Source organism: Puma concolor, chromosome B4 (genome assembly GCF_028749965.1).
Source record: "Puma concolor isolate L17-30 chromosome B4, mPumCon1.1.hap2, whole genome shotgun sequence".
Taxonomy (NCBI): domain Eukaryota; kingdom Metazoa; phylum Chordata; class Mammalia; order Carnivora; family Felidae; genus Puma; species Puma concolor.
The window spans coordinates 143,369,092-143,390,445 of NC_141673.1; the positions used below are offsets into that span (position 1 = coordinate 143,369,092).

General features: G+C 45.0%; 1 long non-coding RNA gene across 1 annotated transcript in view; it reads left to right on the top strand.

Annotated features, from left to right (window-relative positions):
• The window catches only part of LOC147579578 (uncharacterized), a 55,864-nt gene that overhangs the window by 14,923 nt on the left and 19,587 nt on the right, over nt 1-21,354 (top strand). The window contains exon 2 of the long non-coding RNA XR_015254093.1: nt 17,064-17,220. This is a non-coding gene — a long non-coding RNA (uncharacterized LOC147579578). The remainder of the gene's footprint in view (nt 1-17,063; nt 17,221-21,354) is intronic.

The following is a 21,354-nucleotide window of genomic DNA, read 5'->3' on the forward strand; positions in this document are numbered from 1 at the left end:
AGCTGCGGCCGTGCCTGGGAAACGACATGGTGATCTTCCAGGTTCCAGGCCGAGTGAACCTGCATCGCTTGTGTACGCCAGGCACGTGGTGTTGTCAGACGTTCGAATTGGGTCCACATGGGGAGAGAGCCTTAGCTAGGGTAGGGTTTGGTCCAGGGACGTCATCAGGGCCGAATCTACTCTGTTCTCGTGAACTCCCTCAAGAGCTGAATTGAGGGCCGATGAGATGGGGCTGCTCAAGTGTAGGGTTTGGGTTCTAGGCCCCTTTAAATTTCGTTGGAGGGTCCTGTTTTGGTGTAGGGTAATGGTTAGCGTTAGGTCCCAGGAGTCTCCAGGTGCCGAACAAACACAGGGCAGTGGTCTCCCCGATGGGCTGATTTGAGTGCACAAAGGAGGGTGCTGGTCAGGATCAGTCTCTGGCTGCCAAGGCCACACGCGTCGATCGGACCCTGGTCAGGGAGGCTTCTCGAATCTTGTCGGGCAGCTGCAGCCGGGCCTGGGAATTGACATGGAGAACTTCCATGTTCCATGCCGAGTGAGTCTGCACCGCTTGTGGACCCCAGGCACGTGGTGTTTTCAGACATTGGTATTGGGTCCCCTTGGGGAGAGAGCCTTAGCTAGGATTCGGGTTCAGTTCAGGGTCGTTGCCAGGGCCAATGCGACTTTGGTCTCGTTTTCTCCCTCGAGGCCTTAAGTCAGGGCCCATGCGACGGGGCTGCTCAATTTTAAGGTTAGGTTTCTAGGTCCCCTTAGCTTTCTGTGGATGGTCCGGGTTTGGGGTAGGTTTAGGGTTAGAGTTAGGTCCCAGGAGGCTCCAGGCGCCAAACCCTCAGTAGGTCAGCGGTCTCCCCGAAGGCTGAGTTGAGGGCACAAGGGAGGGTGCCGGTCAGGATCCGTCTTTGGCTGCCAAGGACACACACATCGATGGGCCCCTGGTTGGTGAGGCCTCAGGAATCTCTTCAGGCAGCTGCAGCTGGGTCTGGGAAATGACATGGTTAGCTTCCAGGTTCCATGCCAAGTAAGCCTACACCCTTTGTGGACCCCAGACGCATGGTGATGTCACACTTTGGTATTGGGTCCCCATGGGGAGATTGCCTTTGCTAGGGTTAGGGTTTGGTCCAGGGACGTCGCTAGTGTCAATGCGACTCTGGTCTCGTGTTCTCCCTCGAGGGCTGAAGTGAGGGCCCATGCGACGGGGCAGCTCAAGTGTAGGGTTAGGTTTAGAGGCCGGCTTAGGTTTCATTGGAAGTTCCTGGTTCGGATTATGGTTAGGATTACGTCCCAGGAGACTCTAGGCGCTGAACCCACAGCAGGGCAGTGGTCTCCCTAAAGGGCTGAGTTGAGGGCACAAGGGAGCGTGCTGGTCAGTATCAGTCTTTGGCTGCCAAGGCCACACAGGTACATTGGCCCATGGTCAGGGATGCCTCAAGAATCCTCTCTGGGAGGTGCAGCCGGGCCTGGGAAACGACATGTTGAGCTTCCAGGTTTCATGCCAAGTGAGCCTGCACCGCTTGTGGACCCCAATCGCGTGGTGTTGTCAGACTTTGGTATTGGGTCCCCATGGGGAGAGAGCCTTAGCTAGGGTTAGGGTTCGGTCCAGGGACGTTGCCAGGGCCGAAGTGACTCTGGTCTCATGAACTCACTTGAGGGCTGAAGTGAGGGCCCATGCGACGGGGCTGCTCAAGTGTAGGGTTAGGGTTCTAGACCCCCTTATGTTTCGTTGGAGGGTCCCGTTTTGGGGTAGTGTTATGTCTAGCGTTAGGTCCCAGGGGTTCCCAGGTGCCTAACCCAAACCAGGGCATGGGTCTTCCTGAACGGCTCAGTTGAGGGCCCAAGGGAGGGTGCCGGTCAGGATCACTCTTTGGCTGCCAAGACCACACACATAGATGGGCCCCTGGTCAGGGAGGCCTCAGGAATCCTCTCAGGAGCTGCAGCCCGGCCTGGGAAATGACATGGTGAGCTTCCAGGTTCCATGCCAAGTCAGCCTGCAACTCTCGTGGACCCCAGGTGCGTGGTGTTGTCAGACCTTTGGTTTTGGGTCCCCTTGGGGAGATTACCTTAGCTAGGGTTAGGGTTCGGTCCAGGGACCTTGCCAGTGCCGAAGCCACTCCGGTCTCGTGACCTACCTCGAGGGCTGAAGTGAGGGCCCATGCGACTGGGCGACACAAGTGTAGGGTTAGCGTTCCAGTCCGGCTTAGGTTTCGGGGGTGGGTTCCTGTTCGAGGTAGGGTTAGGGTTAGGGATAGGTCCCAGGAACCTCTAGTTGCCGAATCCACAGCAGGGCAGTGGTCTCCGAAGGCCTGAGTTCAGGACACAAGGGCGGGTGCCACTCAGATTCAGTCTTTGGCTGCCAAGGCCACACATGTCGATGGGCCCTGGTCGGGGAGGCCTCCGGAATCCTCTCGGGCAGCTGCAGCCAGGCCTGGGAGACAACATGGTGAGCTTCCAGGTTCCATGTCGAGTCAGCCTGCACCGCTTCTGGACCCCAGGCGCGTGGTGTTGTCAGACGTTGGAATCGGGTCCCCATGGGGAGAGAGCCTTAGCTAGGGTTAGGGTTCGGTCCAGGAACGTCGCCAGGGCCGAAGCGACTCTGGTCTCGTGATCTCCCTCAAGGACTGAAGTGAGGGCTCATGCGACGGTGCGGCCGAAGTGTTGGTTTAGGGTTCGAGGCAGGCTTAGGTTTCGGTGGAGTGTCCCGGTTAGGGGTAGGGTTAGGGTTAGGTTATAGCTCCGAGGAGGCTCCAGGCGCTGAACCCATAGCAGGGCAGTTGTCTCCCCCAAGGGTTTAGTTAAGGGCACAAGGGTGGGTGCTGGCCAGGATCAGATTTGGCTGCTAATGCCACACACGTCGATGGTCCCCTGGTTGGTTAGGCCTCAGGAATCCTCTCGGGCAGCTGCAGCCGGGCCTGGGAAATGACATGGTGAGCTTCCAGATTCCATGCCGAGTGAGCCTGCACCATTTCTGGACCCCAGCCGCGTGGTGTTGTCAGACTTTGGTATTGGGTCCCTTTGGGGATAGAGCCTTCTCTAGGGTTAGGGTTCTGTCCAGTGAGGTCGCCAAGGTCGATGCGACTCCGTTTTCGTGATCTCCTTCGAGGGCTGAAGTGAGGGCCTATGCGACGGTGAAGCTCAAATGTAGGTTTAGGGTTCAAAGCGGCTTTGGTTTCGGTGGAGGGTCGTGTTTCGGGGCAGGTTTATGGTTAGGTTTAGGTCCCAGAGGACTCCAGGCGCCGAACCTACAGCAGGGCAGTGGGCTCCCCGAAGGGCTGAGTTGAGGGCACAAGATGCGTGCCGGTCAGTATCAGTCTTTGGCTGCCAAGGCCACACACGTCCATGGGCCCCTGGTAGGGAGGCCTCAGGAATCTTCTCTGGCAAGTGCAGCTGGGCTTGGGCAAGGACAGAGTGAGCTTCCAAGTTGCATGCTGAGTGAGCCTGCACTGCTTGTTGACCCCAGGCTTGTGGTGTTGTCAGACATTGGTTTTGGGTCCCCATGGGGAGAGAGCTTTAGCTAGGGTTAGGATTCGGTCCAGGGACGTCGCCAGGGCCGAAGCGTCTCCAGTCTCGTGATCTCCCTCGAGGGCTGAAGTGAGGGCCCATGCCACGGGGCTGCTCAACTGTAGGTTTAGGGTTCTAGGTCCCCTTAGGTTTCGTTGGAGGGTCCCGTTATGTAGTAGGCTTATGGTTAGCATTAGGTCCCTGGGGTCTCCAGGTGCCAAACCCTCAGCAGGGCAGTTGTCTCCACGGAGGGCTGAGTTTAGGGCAGAAGGGAGGGTGCCGCTCAGGATCACTCTTTGGCTTCCAAGGTCACAACCTCGCTGGGCCCATGTTCTGGGAGGCCTCAAGAATCCTCTCGGGCTGTTGTAGCCTGGTTGGGAAACGACATGTTGAGGTTCCAGATTCCATGCCGAGTTAGCCTGCACCGCTTCTGGACCCCAGGGGCGTGGTGTTTTCAGACTGTGGTATTGGGTCCCCATGGTGAGAGAGTGTTAGGTAGGTTTAGGTTTTGGTCCAGGGACGTCACCAGGACCGATGCGACCTGGGACTCTTGATTTCCCTGGAGGTCTGAAGTGAGGGCCTATGTGACCGTGGGGCTCAAGTATAGGGTCAGGGTTCGAGGTCGGCTTAGACTTCGGTGGAGGGTTCCGGTTAGGGGTTGTGTTAGGTTTAGGGTTAGGTCCCAGGATTCTCCAGGCGCTGAATCCACAGGTGTGCAGTGGTCTCCCCAAAGGTCTGAGTTGAGTGTACAGGGAGGGTGCCGATCAAGACCAGTCTTTGGCTTCCAATTTCACACAAATCTAAGGCCCCCTGTAGGGTAAGCCTCAGGAATCCTCTCGGGCAGCTACAGCCGGGCCTGGGAAACGACATGGTGAGGTTCCACGTTCCATTCCGAGTGACCCTTTACTGCTTCTGGACCACAGCCACGTGGTGTTGTCAGCGGTTTATGATTCATTCCAGGGAAGTTGCCAGGGTCGAAGCGACATCAGTGTTTTGAATTCCATGGAAGGCTGAAATGAGGGCACATGCTCCGACATGGATCTGTTGTAAAGTTAGTGTGATATATATGGTTAGGTGTCGGGTGAGTATTCTGGTTAGGGTTACCATTATGTTTAGGGTTAGCTCCCTGGAGGCTCCGGGTTGTTACCCCAGAGCAAAGCAGGTGTATCCCCAAAGGGCTGAGTAGAGTCACAATGGTTTGTGCCGGTCAAGATTATTCTATGGGTTCCAAGGCTAGACATATGTATGTGCCACCCTTACTGTAGGCATCAGGAATCCTCTCGTGCAGCTGCTGTCTCGCTTTGGAAATGACATGGTGATATTCCACGTTCCATGTCGAGTATTTCTTCATCAATTCTGGAACCCATGTGCATGCTGTTATTAGAAAATATACAAATGTATATTTTCTGATAGAATGATATCTCCTTGATGTCTCTGCGGTGTTAAAGTGCCCTTCTATGATTGTATGAGTATCAAATCTTTACTTTAGGTTTTCAGTGTTTTGTGTATGGGATGCTCTCAGGTTGAGCACATATATGTTTTCAATTGTTGTATCTTTCGTTGGATTATACCTTTTATCATTATAATTTCCTTCTTTCTTCTTAGAGTTTAATTTTTAAATCTATTTGTCTGTTATAAGTATGGCTACTGCTGTTTTCTTTTGATAATTTACTTCTGTAATTACTCTCTTGTAGGTAGAGGATAGATAGATCCTATATTTCATTCATTCTCTCACCCAGTGCCTTTTATTATGAGGAGAGAGAGCTCAGGGATGGAAGGGCGGGTTGGGGGAAATGGGGGAAGATAGAGAGCAAGAGAGAGAATGAGACTGAGTATGTATCTTAAGCAAGTTCCATGCTCAGTGCAGAACCCAATTAGGACTCAGTCCGATGACCCTGGCATCATAGCCTGATCCAAAATCAAGAGTGGAAATCTCAAGTGATTGAGCCATCCAGGCGCCCCTACCTATCACCCTGTGCCTTTGATTTGAGCATTTATCCTGTTTCCTTTCAAAGTAATTGATAGACATATACTTGTCCTTTTATTACTTGATGATTGTTGTTTCTGAGTCTTTCTGATCCTTTCTTCTCTTCCTCTTTTTTATGGTTTGCCGGGTTTCTTTAGTACCACAGTTGAAATTGCTTGTCTTTATAGTCTGCATATGTATTTGTGGTGTTTGATTTGTGGTTATTATTAGGTTTGTACCTAACCACTTGTGCATCTAGAAGTCTATATTTAGTTGATAATTGTTTAAGTTTGAACCAGTTCTTTACTCCTCTCCTCCCCGTGTTGTAGATATGTAGTGTCATACTTCAAAACCTTTCATATCACGAATACTTTGGCTGATGTTGTATAGATGTACTCATTTTTATTGCTTTTGCGTTTCGCACTTTAATAGTGTCACTTTAGGTGTTTCTTTTCCACTTAAAGAGTCTGCTTTAACACTTCTTGCAGGTGAACATTTCTTGTTGGTTGTGAACTCGCTGAGTATTTATTTGGGAACCTCTTCATCTCTCCTTCCATCTGAATGATAGTGTTGTGGATAGACTCTCTGGCTGCAGATGTCATCCATTCAGCACCTTTACCATACCATGCTGCTCACTTACGGTTTCAGAGTTTCTTCTGAAAAACATCCAGTGATAACCTTATCGGGTTTCTCTTGTAGGTAATTGTCATCTTTTGGTTTTTCTGCTATTAAATTTTTTCTTTATCACGACATTTTGCATTTTAATTACTATATGACTTGATGTGGATCTGCTTCTGTTGAATATTTTGGGGGTTCTTTTTGCCTCCTACTTCTGGATCTGTTTCATTCCCCACATTAAGGAAGTTTTCATCTATTGTGTCTTCATATACATTTTCTGGTTCCATTTCTCAGAGTTTGGAGAGTGAGAAATAGGGCAGAAGAGACCTATTGAAGGTTCTCTGATGAGTCACTGGTTTTGCATGCGTGGAGGGTAGATTTGGGACTCAAATGAACAACCTACCTTTAATTTAAAAGAACTAGAAAAAAACAACAATCTACCAATGTCCAGTGTTCTCAAAAGGGAGGAAGTAATGCATATGAGAGTGGAAACCAATGAAACTGAGACCATGAAATCAATAGAAAATATGAAGAAGGCCAACAGTGGGTTTTCTGAAGAGTGAAACAAAAATTTCAAGATTATGCATAGAATATGCTAAGACAGAGAGAGGACCCAACTCAAAATAATTATAAATAAAAGTGTAGACATTACACCTGATACCAAAGAAACATAAAGGAGACAAAGAGGCAACCATGGCCAAATTAGATGCCAGAAAACCGCCTACATAGAAGAAATGGATAGGTTCTTAGAAACACACAACCTACCAAGACTGTATCAGGAAGAAATAGAAGGTTTGCACAGACCCATTAAAGAAAGACTGCATCAATACAAGAAGATAACCAAAGTAAGTAAATTGAATCAGTAATCGAAATTCTCTCAGGGAAGAAAAGCCCAGGACCAGGTAGATTCACTGGTGAATGTGACCAAACGTTTGTAGAAGAAATAACAGCAGTCCTCTCACTGATTCAAAAGGAATGAGCACCATAAACTCATTTCATGAGACTGGAATTACCCTGGTAGGAAGCCAGAAAGGATACTACCTGAACAGAAAACTATAGGCCAGTATTCCCATGATGAATATAGATGAATAATTCCCAGTGATATACAGGCAAACCAAATTAACCATCACATAAAAAGGATCATTGACCGCGACGTAGGGTTTTTCCCTGTAAAGGAAGGATGTTTGAGAAATGCAAATCAATCAGTATGACCCCTCACATAATTGAATGAAAGAAAAACCATCCAGAAACCAGACTCAACTATAAATAGCAAACGGCGGATTACTAGAAGGGAGGTGGGCAGGGGGATGGTTTAAATGGGTGATCAGCTAAGGAGGGCGCTAGTAGTGAGGAACACTGGATGTTGTATGTAAGTGATGGATGACTACATTGTATACCTGAAACTAACATTACACTGTATGTTAACCAACTGGAATTTAAATAAAAACTTGAAAAATATATACTAAAGAAATACATAAATAAATTTAAAGTAAATAAAATAAATACATTTTTAAAATTTTTCTTAATGTTTATTTTATTTTTTTTTTTTGACAGAGAGAGAGAGACAGAGAGAGAGAGAGACAGGGCATGATCAGGGGAGGGGCAGAGAGAGTGTGAGACACAGAATCCAAAGCAGGCTCCAGGCTCTGAGCTGTCAGCACAGAGCCTGATGCGGGGCTCAAACCCATAGACCATGAGATCATGACGTGAATCAAGTCGGACGCTCAACCAACTGAGCTACCCAGGCGCCCCATACATTTTAAAAATTAAAAAGAAAACTGCTGTGACTATGTCAATAGACACAAAAAAAAAGTTCTGAGAAAATTTGGTATCCATTTGTTCTAAAAAAAACTCTTTAAAAATTCCCCATAGAGGGAACATCTCAACATAAGAAAGGCCATGTATGTGAAGCCCATATCTAACATCATACTCTATAGTGAAATTGTGAAAGATTGTCCTCTAAGATCAGGAACAAGACAAGGATGCCCTAGATATGTGAAGGGGATTGGGTGATGCAGGCTTCTGGTTATGGAATAATAAATTACAGATAGAGGATATAGCATAGGGAACATTGAGAATGGTACTGGAATAGTGATGCATGGTGACAGATTGTAGCTACACCTGTGTTAGCGTAGCAGAATGTATACACTTGTCCAATCACTATGTTGTTCATCTGAAACTAATGTAACATACTGTATCAGCTATTCCCAAATAACATGATTTTTTTAATAAGGTAAAAGAATGAAATAAATTTCAGTGTAAAAGAACTTGTTAATATCTAATCAAGAAATACATTAAAGTTCCAAACTAGAAAGTCACTATATCAAATTCTGTAGCTTTCCTATACACTAACCAAATTATCTAAGAAGAAAAGAAAACAATCCATTTACAATAGCATCAAACACAATAAACTGTATAGGAATAAATTTAGCCAAGGAAGTGAAAGATCTCTCTACAGAAAACTATAACACCCGTGTACTGAAATGGAAGAAATTCAATTTGGATGAAAGAAACAGGAGAACACACAAGTCAGTGAAAAGCCTTCCCACGTCTGTCTTTCAGAGGAATTAATATAGATACAATGTCCATATTACCCAAAGCCATCTAGAGATTCAGTGCAATCTTTATCAAGACTCCAATGCAATTTTTATGCAATTAGAAAAACATATCCTAAAATGTATTTGGAACCACAAAAAGACCCCAAGTAGCCAACGCAAGAAAGAACAAAATAGGAGGCATTACACTTCTCGATTTCAATCTGCATTCTAACACAAATCAGTTATGTCACTGGCATAAGCACACACACAAGACAATGGAACGGAAATTGAGAGCCCAAACTCAACCCTTGCATGAACAGTCAACTAGTATTTGACAAGGGAGTCAAGAATACACAGTGGAGAAGGGTAGTCTCTTGAATAACTGGGGCTGGGAAAATTGGATATACACGTGCATAAGAATAAAGCTTAGCACCTTATGTTATACCACTCCAAGAATTAACTTGAAATGGATTAAAGATGTAAATGAATAGTAAGGAAACAAAATTCTTCCTCATTGTTACAGCTCTTACTATGCCAAGACGGAGCTGTTGAGGTGGTGAAGGGCTGGGTGGAGAGTAGTCCTGGACATAGAAGACTGTGTGTGTGGAACAGACTTTCTTTAGTAGTCTGGAATTATCCCTCTGATCCTTTAAGACTAGCCACTTCCTTCCCCACATATACAGACACAGCTAGTACCATGCTGCCAGCAATGCACTGCTTTGCCTCCTCCAACTCTTAGAAATTCTAGGTGGGACCCAGTGGGAAGGGTGGAGTTTAGAAGCACTGATGCTGCCCTGTTGAAACCAGGTGGAGAGGAAGGAGACAGGTGCCATTCGGCTTCATTGGGGTTCAGGTATGTTAGTGTTGGTGTTGGTGTTGGATTTTTCACCTTTTGCCCTAACACATCTTAAAAGTTTATTTTTTGTCCTGCACGTCCACGTGGTTTCCAGGATATTTCCTCCTTTCCCAGATGTGCCCTCCATGTCATACCCCGTAGGCTGACATTTATCACCACCCATGGGCTTTGGACCACCCCCACCTTCTCCAAACTGGGGTCCTCTGGGACCTCACCTTCTTCCTCCACCATGTGGAAAGATGATATGACCAGTATGAGTTGACTTATAAAACACGTTGTGTCTTTTACTTGTTATGTGTTTGGAGGAGATGCAGTGATGGCACCACAGGGCTTTCAGGTCAGCCTGAGTGAGGACGTTGTAATGTTCTTCAAGTTTCTCAGGACATGCATGAAATGGGCAGTCATTTCCACATAGTGAGCTGGGCAACACATGTCTCTGATAGAGAAGGAAAGAGGCCTTATACATGCTGACAGACATAGCATTCCCTAGGATGTAGCTTGTACAGAGACCATGTGCTGGGCTCTCTGACGGATGAAACACACCCCTAACATACTTTCTAGCGAGTTGAGACCTGAGCTGTTCACAGCTGCTTGATTAGTTATAAAAACACCTGAACCAGGGCCCTGTAAACCTTCCTCAAGAGACAGGATCAGATCTCCCTCTTGTCCTCAAGGGTCACCCGAGGCACGTGGAAAATGCTCTTTCCCTGGTAAGGGACCCGAGAGTGTGAATGAGTTGAATATAATGAAACATGTGGCGGATAGTTTGTTTTTCTTCCACATAGTCTATGCAAGTCAGAATCAACCTCCATCCACCTCCATCCTTTATGAGACATAAGACGCAATGCAGCTCCAATGGGAAATATCAGTTGTGTCTCTACCAAGGATGCAGAAAAAGACAAGGTAAATTCTGTTGCCAGTTTCAGTTGCAATACTTTCTGGAAACTTTTATCTGGCCTTGTCTGTTTTTTGTTTTTTTTTTTGTTTTGTTTTTGTTTTTTTTTTCCTCTGGTGTCTTTACTGTTTGATTTACGTCCTCACAAGCCTCCAGGCTTCTCCAATGTAACATCATCATGTTAGCTAGTGCCTCTGGACGCCACAAGTGCATAGAGGCTGAGGACCACGTGGCTCTCACTTAGTGTTTGTGGAAATAACTTGAGGAGGATGACACTTCACCGCACCCTCAAGTCTTCTGGAGCGTCTGACTCCTTCCACACCTTCTTTACACAGGATTATCCTGATTATTTTCATTTTTTCCTATTTCAGTGTAGGCCATGAATGTGTTCAGAATGTCTGCTATGAGCCTCATGACTGGAATAGATAAAAACTCTTTCCAACATTATATTGTGTGCTTTGTGCAGTGCTGAGGGTTCTTAGAAAAATTTCAGAATTCATTACTGGTCCTTCTGTGTTGGTAAATGTACGATAGAGAATTTCTCCAGTTGTCCCCTAGGTGGAAATACTCTGAATTTTCAGAAGTGGCACGTGTAATAAAAAATGTACGTGGAGCTGCAGAGAATCAGTGATTACCTGCAGGGCCAATACCTCACAGAGTTATTCAGTTGTGTTTATATGAGTAGGTTCTCTTGTGTCCCGGGAGCAGTTGTAATTGGTACTATGTCTCATGATACCTTATGGGAGTTTTCCACCTGAAATTGAGACATGTTTGTGTTCATTCTTTTATGTAGAATTTCTACCTCCCTTTTACAATGGCACAAAATAGCTCTGCAACTCATATTGTATTTAAAAGCTGAATTACCTGTGAATTAAGATAAACATACTTGAGACCAATGAATATGCACAGGTAATGTGTTTCCCTCAGAAAACTCATATCCAGGCCCCAATGCTGGACTCCAGGAATCCCCATCTCCTCAGAGGTCTCCGTGGCCTTGCACAGAAGATGTGTTTGTAAGGGAGGGAAGCAGAGTGAGGACAGGCATGGGATCGTAGGTAGAGCTTTGACCTTGGGGTGGCCCTGGATCCCTGTGTGGTTCTGGTCATTTCTTTCATTCCTTCATATTCTGTCTGTTCTCAATGTGAAAAGAAAAAGTCTGCAGATCTGGTGGAAGAGGACACCAGAGGGATCCTGGACACAGATGCTTGCCTCTCTGGAATACGTTCCTTTATTAGACTGGCATTACTGCCATCAATCTTCTAGAACAGGACTCCTTGGCTTTCTGCATTCTTAAACATGGGCAGTGACGTGTGGCGACAGTCGTTTTTCCTTGTGGCATCTGGTACTTTCAGGATATAGGTGGGACCTCATAGAAGTGTAGAGTATTCTGACACTGATGCTCTGTTCTACTAGAACCCATGAATGAACAAGGGGCCAGGTGATGACACCTGCTTCATTATGTTTCAGCTCCTATGGGCGTTCTGCTTCTGTCTGTCATACCAACACAGCTGTCACTTCTGTAGGTCACTATGGATGCAAGAGGACCTCATTCTTTCCCAGGTCCACCCTGCACAGATACAATTTATCACGGTTCATGGGCTCTATGGGCTGCCTCCAGCTCCTTGATGGTGGGACAGGACCCACCACCTCCACCTCGACTATTTGTGAGATGAACTGAGCTGTATGAGTTGACATGTTCAGCATGTTCAGCTTCTATGTTGTTGAGTCTTTGAGAAGATGTAGAGATGGCCTCACACGCTTTGTAATGCAAGGGTGCTGCTGGATGAGGACATTGTTAAGATTCCTCAAGTTTCTCAGGACATACATATGTTGGGCTGTGTCATTTCCATTACTGAACTGGGCTGCATATATCCTTTGTGGAGAAGGAAAGAGTCTTTTAATAGAAAAGCAGGCATATCAGTTCTCCAGATGTGCCCAGCACACAGTCCATGTCCCTGGCTCTGTGAGAGATGAGGCAAACCCTTACCATCAGGGGCTTCAACTGTCCTAATGGGGAGAGAGTCACATGCGTTAAATTACATGGAGCTTCTGGTCTACAATAATGGCAGCTCCAGTAATGGGTCCTCAAGTACAAGAGACGGAGACATGAAACTCATGGAAAGGAATTGGAGACTGTGCATGAGAAGGGAGAGCTGAGATGGTACAGAGAGGAGGGTGTTGGACTCAGTGAGATGGAGTTGGAGGCCATTTGTGGCAGGGCCCACAACCTGGGCAGGGATAGTGAGCGCAGAGTGGCATCCACACAGGGCTGCTGTATGGGTTCAAGGATGGTTCATGCAGGTATCATCTCTGAAATGTCATTGTGGCCAAAGTGCACCTAGTTCATTATCTAAATAAAGACTGTTGTTTCTCTTGGAGGTTCTCCTGAAGATTCTGGATCCTTGTGAAAGAATGCCCTGGAGATTTGTAGTTTTCCTTGGTTCTTATGGGATGCTTGTCTGCCTAAGTTCATGTGCCTCTGTGAGACTAAATGTGATGAAAGGTTGTAGATTATCTGTGTGGCTTCCTTGGCCTTCAGCCTGAATCAGACTCTTAGGAGGGAAATCAGGGTTGACCAGGAAACGTCCCTGCTGGAATCTTGTCACTGCACCCCTGAACCTACTGTCATGACCCTGCATGAAGGTGTGCATCTCTGAAACTTCCCTCACAATTTTCAGAGGCACTGCCTGTGATCCTGCTGTCTCAGCCCTAATGCCAGCTCTCAGTGGGGCCATCTCAGAGCCTCAGCATTGTAATCTGAGAAGCAGGAACAATGTTGGTCTCTGAGGTCAGTGCGATGAAGAGGTGGTTAAGCACATAAGGAATTTGTAAAATGTATGGGATGAGTGGGCATTCACCCTTGTCAGGGTGGAAATGAATGTATCTGCACACAGAAGATCATCAACAGATGTTCATTCAGTTTCATGAAACTAAGTATATAATGCCTGAGGTTGGGAGATTGGCAATTCCTGTTTCAAAAGATACAACAAAGACCCCTGTGTTTTTTCTATTAAAATTCAGGTCCTACTTTACAAAGAAGGAAAAGATAAGAATGAGAATGTGTATATTCAGGCATCTACATCTAAGATCTGAGGTATACATACAAATGCAGCCACACAAATATGTGCTCATCCAAGGCCACAGGTGTATTGTAGAAGACAAAATGCATAGAGAAGAACAGAAGATCCCTTTGCAATAAGTCAAAATCACTTTGACGTAGAGGACAATCCGTTTGAAATTTGGAGAGGACACTGAACCATTACAAACCAGCTATGGTTATTATATATTTAGAGATGGTGTCTAATCTGCCCCTTGGTCTGAATGCTTTCCCTGCCCACCCTGTCCACTCTACTTTGTCCTTCCTAATGTCCCCTAATACACTTGTCACAGTTGTGTTTCTGTGTCAGCGTCAGCTTCCAGGAAAATCAACACTCATTCCCCATCAAGCGTATACTTTGGGGTTCCTGTATATGCAGTCAGCCAACACATAGTATGTACAGGATTGGTGGAAGAAGACAGATCATTCTTTGGGTTGTAATGCCTGGAAGGGACCTATAGTTCCATCTGAGGAGTTGGATACATCCTTTAGGGAGATCTGGTGGTGGTTGTTATATCTATAGATAGATACTCATGAGCACATAGCGTGCGTGCTAGTTGATGAGGAGGGCAGGTATCTGTCTCCAGGAAAGGGTCTCTTCCGATGGTGAGGAATGGATTCAGGAGACCGGTAAGGAGGCCCTGCATTAACTCAGCTCTTGTGCCCTTGTGCACCTTACCAGCTTCCCCCAATAGCACCAATCTAGGTGGCCTCAAGGGGGCAAATGGCGCAGCTTTTGTGGTGAGTCCCACATGATGTCCCCCATGATGTCCCACAAAGCTTCCCCCGTTGCCTTATTGAGGGATCTGGAGGGCAGAGTTCCATGGTCTGAGATAGGTTCCTTGGACACCACCCAGGAGAGTTGTGGGTAAGCATATGGCTCCTTCTACATCGGCCAAGCCAATCCACTTTGCCCCAGGCACCCCGAAACCTCTGAGCCCCTTTTTCCTCCCAGCTTAGGGAAGCAGCCAGCCCTCTAGAAGCTTTTGGGTCATGGATTAGCCACCAAGGGTAAATGTCTGGCTGTCCACATGCTGCCAGCATTGCTCTAGCAAATGTCAACATGAGCAGCTGCTGTACAGGGGATTCTCCTCCATTGTGATCAGGGCCTGGGACAAAACAAGACATGAGAGAGGGAGAGACAGGAGTGCCCTGTTCTCCTGGACAGGGCTGCATGCACAAAGCAGATATCCTGAAGCCTGGGGAGAGGTGGAGAAAGAGACAGGCAGGGAGAGAGACATTGAATTTGTAATAGGGGAATTGGGCAAGTCCTAGAGAGTGAAAGGAAGAAATAGAGAGAGATGTGGTTAGAGAGAAACAGAGACAAAGAGGAAGTACAAGGAGAAAGTAGAGACCTGGTCCAGGAATGTGGATGGGGTGAGATGGGCCAGGGGAGAGGGGATGTATGAAGTGTCTCTGAGTGCTGGGGCAGAAATGGCAGGTATCATGGGCATCAGTGTTGTCTGACTCCAAGACTCCAACATCCCTGGGGCCAAGCTTTGCAGAGGCTATTGCATTTGAAAAGATGGGTATCCCTCATTTCTCCTGGAATTGTGGGGTCACAGCCTCATTTTCTGTCATGGAGAGGGATGTCTTGAGGGAGAGTGTGCTGCTCTTTGGCAGGTAAACACTAGAGCCGCCCTGTGGGGAGGGAACCCGGACCCATCTCCCTCACTGCCCCAGGCCCTGTTGGATTTCCCCGCCGCTCCCTACCAGCTGGTCTTCCTCATGTTCTGAACCCGGGCATCAGGCATTGTGTTGCCCCCAGGTCCAGCAGTCTGGACCTGGCAGAGTTGAACTGCTGATATTGATAAAAAGTATTTGACAAGAAGGTCCATATTCTCCCTCTGGAGCTAGCGGTGTGCATCAAGATCGTGGGTTTTTATCTTCCTGTCCTCTGCGAAACTGAGGATGCCAGATGGTAGGTGAACCTTTTAAAACACCATAGTCTTCTCTTACATCAAATTCAAAGACATTTTCTTGTCCCAGCTTTCTTTTAATTTTGAAGAGATGGCAATTAGTAATTGAAGGCATAATGAATGGTCCTATAGGAATTTGACCTATATGACTGATGGACATTATTTCATACATCTGTATCCCTAAAGCACATTTCATTGGAAATATTAGCCAAGGATACCTACAGTAAATTCATAACAGATGTGTAGCTCCCTGTAAGTTGCATTCTGACCCTGTCACATATGGGTCATCAAAGATATTATTAGTGACTATTCAGATAAGCTCTCAACATCAAGATGGTGATGTTAGAGAATCTAGTATCAATGGAATTTCACAGATTCTAAATTAGGAATGATTTTTTTTAATTTATAATGTTTCTGTTTTTCTTTTTTGGAGAGAGCCTGAGGGAGGGAGGGGGGAGAGAGCAGGAGACACCGAATCTGGGGCAAGCTCCAGGCTCTGAGCTGTCAGGACAGAACCTGACGCAGGGCTCAATCTCATGGACTGCAAGATCATGACCTGAGGGGAAGTCGGACGCTTAACTGACTAAGCCACCCAAGCGCCCCAGGAATGATAGTTTATTGGCAAAAAAAGATAAAGATAGTGTAAAGGATGTCAACTTTTCATTGAAATATTCTTCACACATTTGTTGTATTAGTTTTAGGCATACATTGTAGTCATTCCATGTGTCTATAAATTATGTTGTATTTCAGCACAAGTGTAGCTATCCTGTGAAAGCATGCAACAATATTATTACAGGATTGACTCTATTCCATTGGCTGTCTCTTGTATCCCTAGGACTCATTCGTTCCATAGCTGGAAGCAGTTATCTCTCTCTCAAAGGTGTCAATTCTTTATCTAACCTAAATACTCTGGTGGTAAACACAATTACTTGCTCAGCATGTGTAAATTGGCGGTCTATTTTTCTGTGGACATTGCTTAAAACATTACAAATGATGTCATTATGTTAATAAATTCTGTTTCATTCTTCACTCAAAAAAAAAAAAAGGAGAAGGAAAAGATTTCTTTGTGTCGCAGACCCTGTCACTAAGACCCTTTCCATTGTGGAGAACAGGCGGAGTTGCCCAGAGCACCTTCAGTCCCTCAGCTGAGGGACCAGGGCGTTCAACATTGCAGGAATTCCCATGGTAGCCAGCAGAGAGAGCTCAAGCACCACAGACCCGGAGGGGCGGGCTCCTCTGCCTAGGCAGTAATGGCCAGCAGAGGGCGCACCATCGGCTCTTCTGACCCAGGGCACTTCAGAGCAGGAAGGGCTGCTGTTGCTCCCAGAGCACACAGGGCCTCTACCGCTGTCTCAGGACAGAGAGCAGAGCTGTGTTTCCAGCGGGTTCTGCCGCCGGCCCCAGGGGAGACCTTGGGAGCTTTGAAGCAACTTGGCATCTCCTGAGTCGCCAGAGAGAAGCTGCCTTGTTGTACTGAGTGCTGAGGAGGGGGCGCTGGGTGGCTTCCCTGGGCATGATGGTTGCTAAACAGCACAGGCCCTTGCATTTCCTGGGTTGTTCCCGTGTTTCATTCCTCAACTTCCTGGACAGTATTTGAACAAGTCGTATTTTACTAAAGGACTCGTGGATTGCGGGGTTCCACGACATCACCTCATAGATGCAGTTGATGGTTTGTTCCAGATTCAGGCTTGTTTCCGGGAAGAAACCCTGAGAGAAATTCAGAAGAACGGGAGCTGCATTCCGTTAGGACTTGAATACACGAAATGTTCGTCTCAGGACCTTGTAGAAGAATGAGCTGGGACCCACTTTCCAAGTCCTGCTGGAACCAGAGACCGAGGTAAGGGCACAAACTGTCCCCCACATCATACATGCTTTTTAAAAAATGTATGGTTATTTTTCCAACCTAATGAAGTGATTGAAAACTACAGAAAACCTGGTAGGTAGGTGTCTTAACCTTATGTTATCTATTACTTTAAATTGAACTTAGTAAACATACAGTGTAATACTAGTTTCAGGTGTACAATATAGAGCAGCACTTCCATGCGTCACCTGGTGCTCATCCCAGGTGCACTTCTTAATCCCCAGCAGCTGTTTCATCCATTCCCCCACCTCACTGTGGAACCCCTCAGCTTGTTTTCTAGTTAAGAGTCTCCTCCCCCCCCCCCCACTTTGTTTTGTTTCATTTCCATGTGTTAGTGACATCATCTGGTATTTGTGTTTCTCTGACAGGCTTATTTCACCCAGCATAACATTCTCTCACTCCATCCACCTCGTGGAAAATGACAAGATTTCATGTTTTTATGGCTGAATAATATTACATTCCATATACTACATCTCAGTTTATTCATCAGTTGATGGATGCTTGGTCAGTTTCTGTAATTTGGCTTTTGTAGAAAATGCTGCTGTAAACTCATGGTGCATGTATCCCTTTGAAGAATTATTTTTGTATTCTTTCTGTAAATACCTCGTAGTGAAATTGCTGGATCGTAACATAGTTCTATTTCCATTTTTTTTTTTGACGAATCTCCATGATGTTTTCCAGAGTGGCTGCACCAGTTTGCATTCCTTCTCACAATGCAAGAGGGTTTCTCTTTCCCCACATCCTTGCCAACACCTGCTGTTTCATCATTCATTGATTTTAGTCATTCTCACAGATGTGACGTGTTGTCTTGTTGTACTTTTGAATTGTATTTCCCTGAAGATGAGTAATGCTGAGCATCTTTTCATGTGTCTCTTGGCTATGTTTATGTCACCTTGGGAAAATGTCCATTCATGTCATCTGCCCATTTTTAATTGGATTTCTCATTTTTGGGTGCTGTATAACTTTATATAATTTGGACAGTAACCCTTTATCAGATGTCGTTTACAAATATTATTCTGTTGGTGTTTTAGTTTTGTTGATTATTTCCTTTGTGACAGAAGCTTTTTATTTTTATGAAGCCCCATTATTTTTGCTTGTGTTTCCCTTACCTCAGGAGATATATCTAACAAAGATGTTTGTACAGCCAGTGTCAAATAAGATACTGCCTGTGTTAGGTATCCTCTGGGATTTTTATGGTTTCAGGTTTCACACATAGTTCTTTATTCATGTTGGATTTTTTTTGTGTATGTTGTAAGAAAGTGGTCCGTTTGTATTTTTGTTTTGTTTTGCAGGTTGCTGTCTAGTTTTTCCAAAACCACATGTTGAGGAGACTTTTTTTTAAGTTTATGTATTTATTTTTGAGAGAGAGAGAGAGAGAGAGAGAGAGAATGCAGAAGAGGGGCAGAGAGAAATGGAGAGAGAGAATCCCACGCATGCTCTGCACTGCCCTGAGATCATGATCGGAGCTGAATCCACAGTCACACGCTGTGGAGCCACACATGTGTCCCAAGAGTATCTTTTCCCCCCATTGTATATCCTTTCATGCTTTGTTGAGAATTAATTGACCATATATGTATGAGTTCATGTCTGGGTTTCCATTCTATTGGTCTGTGTTTTTGTTGTTGTTGTTGGTTGCCAGTACCATACTGTTCTGTTCAGTATAGCTTTGTAATATAACCTAAAGTCTAGAAGCGTGATGTCTCCAGCTTTAGTTTTGGTCTTCAATTTCTTTTGGCTGTTTGGGGTCTTTGTCACTCTGTACATATTTTGGGACTATTTGTTCAAGTTCTGTGACAAATGTTTTGTTTGTGTGATAGGGATTTCATTACATGTGTAGATTGTTTTGTGGGGTGTAGACCTTTTAACAGTATTTTGTTCTTCCTATCCATGAACATGAAATGTATTTCCTTTTCTTTGTGTCCTCTTCCATTTCTTTCATCAGTGTTTCACAGCCTTTAGAGTACAGATCTTTTACCTCTTTGGTTAGGTTTATTCCAGGTATCTTGGGTTATTTGGTGCACCTGTCAATGGGATTGATCCCTTACACTCTCTTTCTGTTAATTCATTATTTGTCTACAGAAATGCAATAGATTTATGTACACTGATTTCTGTATATTTTGATTTGTCGAATTCATATATCAATTCTAACAATTCTGGGGGGAGTCTTTCATGTTTTCTATAGAGAGCATCATGTCATTTCCAAATAGTGAAAGTTCTATTTCTTCCTTGCCAATTTGGATGTCTCTTATTTCTTTTTGTTGTCTGATTGCTGTGGCTAGAACTTACAGTACTATGTGGAATAACAGTGGTGAGAGGGATCATCCCTGTCTTGTCCCTGACCTTGGAAGAAAAACTTTCGATTTTTCCCCATTGAGGATGAGATGAGCTGTGGGTTTTTCATAGATGACCTTTATTATTTGCAAGTAGGTTGAGTCCCAATATACTTGCTAGGGGGTTTTATCGTGAATGGATGTGACATTTTGTCAAATCGTTTTCCTGCATGTCTTGAAAGCATCATATTGTTCTTATCCTTTCTTCTATTACTGTGGTGCATCATGTTGATTGATCTGTGAATGTGGTTCCACATTCACATACCACCCTTGCAGTCCGGGAATATATCCCACTTGATTATGGTAAATGATTCTATTAATGTATTATTGACTTTAATTTGAAGGTATTTTGATGTGAATTCATGCATACATATTCATCGGGATATTGGTCTGTAGTTTTATTTTAAATTTTTTTAACATTTAAAATATTTATTTACTTAGAGACATAGAGTACATAAAAGTGAGGGAGGGGCAGAGAGACAGGGAGAGGGAGAATCCTGGCCATGCTCCACACTGTCAGCACAGAGTCAAACGTGGGACTCGAACCCATGCGCTGCAAGATAATGTCCTAATCCAAAATTAAGATTTGGACACTAAACCCACCGAGCCACAGAGGAGGCTTCATTTTTAGTGGAGACTTTAACTGGTTTTGGTATCAGGGTAACGATGGCCTCATAAGATGAATTTGTAAGTTTTCCTTCTTTTTTTATTTTTTGTAATAATTCGAGAAGAATACATATTATCTCTTCCTTAAATGGATGGTAGAATTCATTAGTGAAGGCATCTGTCCCTGAACTCTTGTGTTGGGGGGAAATTTTTTTATTACTGATTTATTTCTGTTTTCAGATTTTATGTATCTTCCCGTTTCAGTTTTGGTAGTTTGTGTGTTTCTAGGAATTGTTCCATTTTTCTCAGAGTGTCCAATTTGTTGCATATAGATTTTCATAATATTATCTTCTAACTATTTTTGTGGTGTTGACTGTTACTTCTCCTGTGTTATTTGTGATTTTATTTACTTGAGTCCTTTCCTTCTTCTTTGTGAAAACTCTGCCTAGGAGGTTTTCATGTTAATTACTATTTTCAAGGAACCAGCCCCTGGTTTCATTGATTTGGTCTAGTGTCTTTTTGGTTTCTATATTCCTTATTTCTGCCTTAATCTCTATTATTTCCTTCCTTCGGCTGTTCTTCTCATTCCTTTAGTTATAAGTTAGGATTGTTTGGGATTTTTCTTGCTCTTTATGGTAGGCTTGTACTGCTATATACTTCCATCATAGACTGCTTCTGCCGCATTCCAAATATTTTTACCAGTGTATTTTCATTTTCATTAGTTTTGGTGTATTTTCTCATTGATTTCCTGTTTGACCCATTCATTTGGTAGCATGTTATTTAACCTCCCTTTATTTGTGGCCTTTCCCCCTTAGTGTGTGTGTGTGTGTGTGTGTGTGTGTGTGTGTGTGTGTGTGTGCACGTGGTTAACTTCCAGTTTCTTAGCTTTGTGGTCAGAAAAGATGCTTGGTCTGATCTCTGTCTTTGGGTACCTGTTGATGCCTGCTTTGTGACCTAGAATGTGATCAATTATGGAGAATGCCCCATGTGCACTTGAAAAGAATGTGTACTCTGTCATTTTAGTATGGAGTGTTCTGAATATATCTGTTAAACCCATCTGGTCCAGTGTGTGATTCAAAGCCATTGTTTCCTTGTTGATTTTCTGTTTACAGGTTCTGTCCATCGATGTGAGTTATGTGTTAAAGTCCTCTAATATCGTTATATTATTATAAAT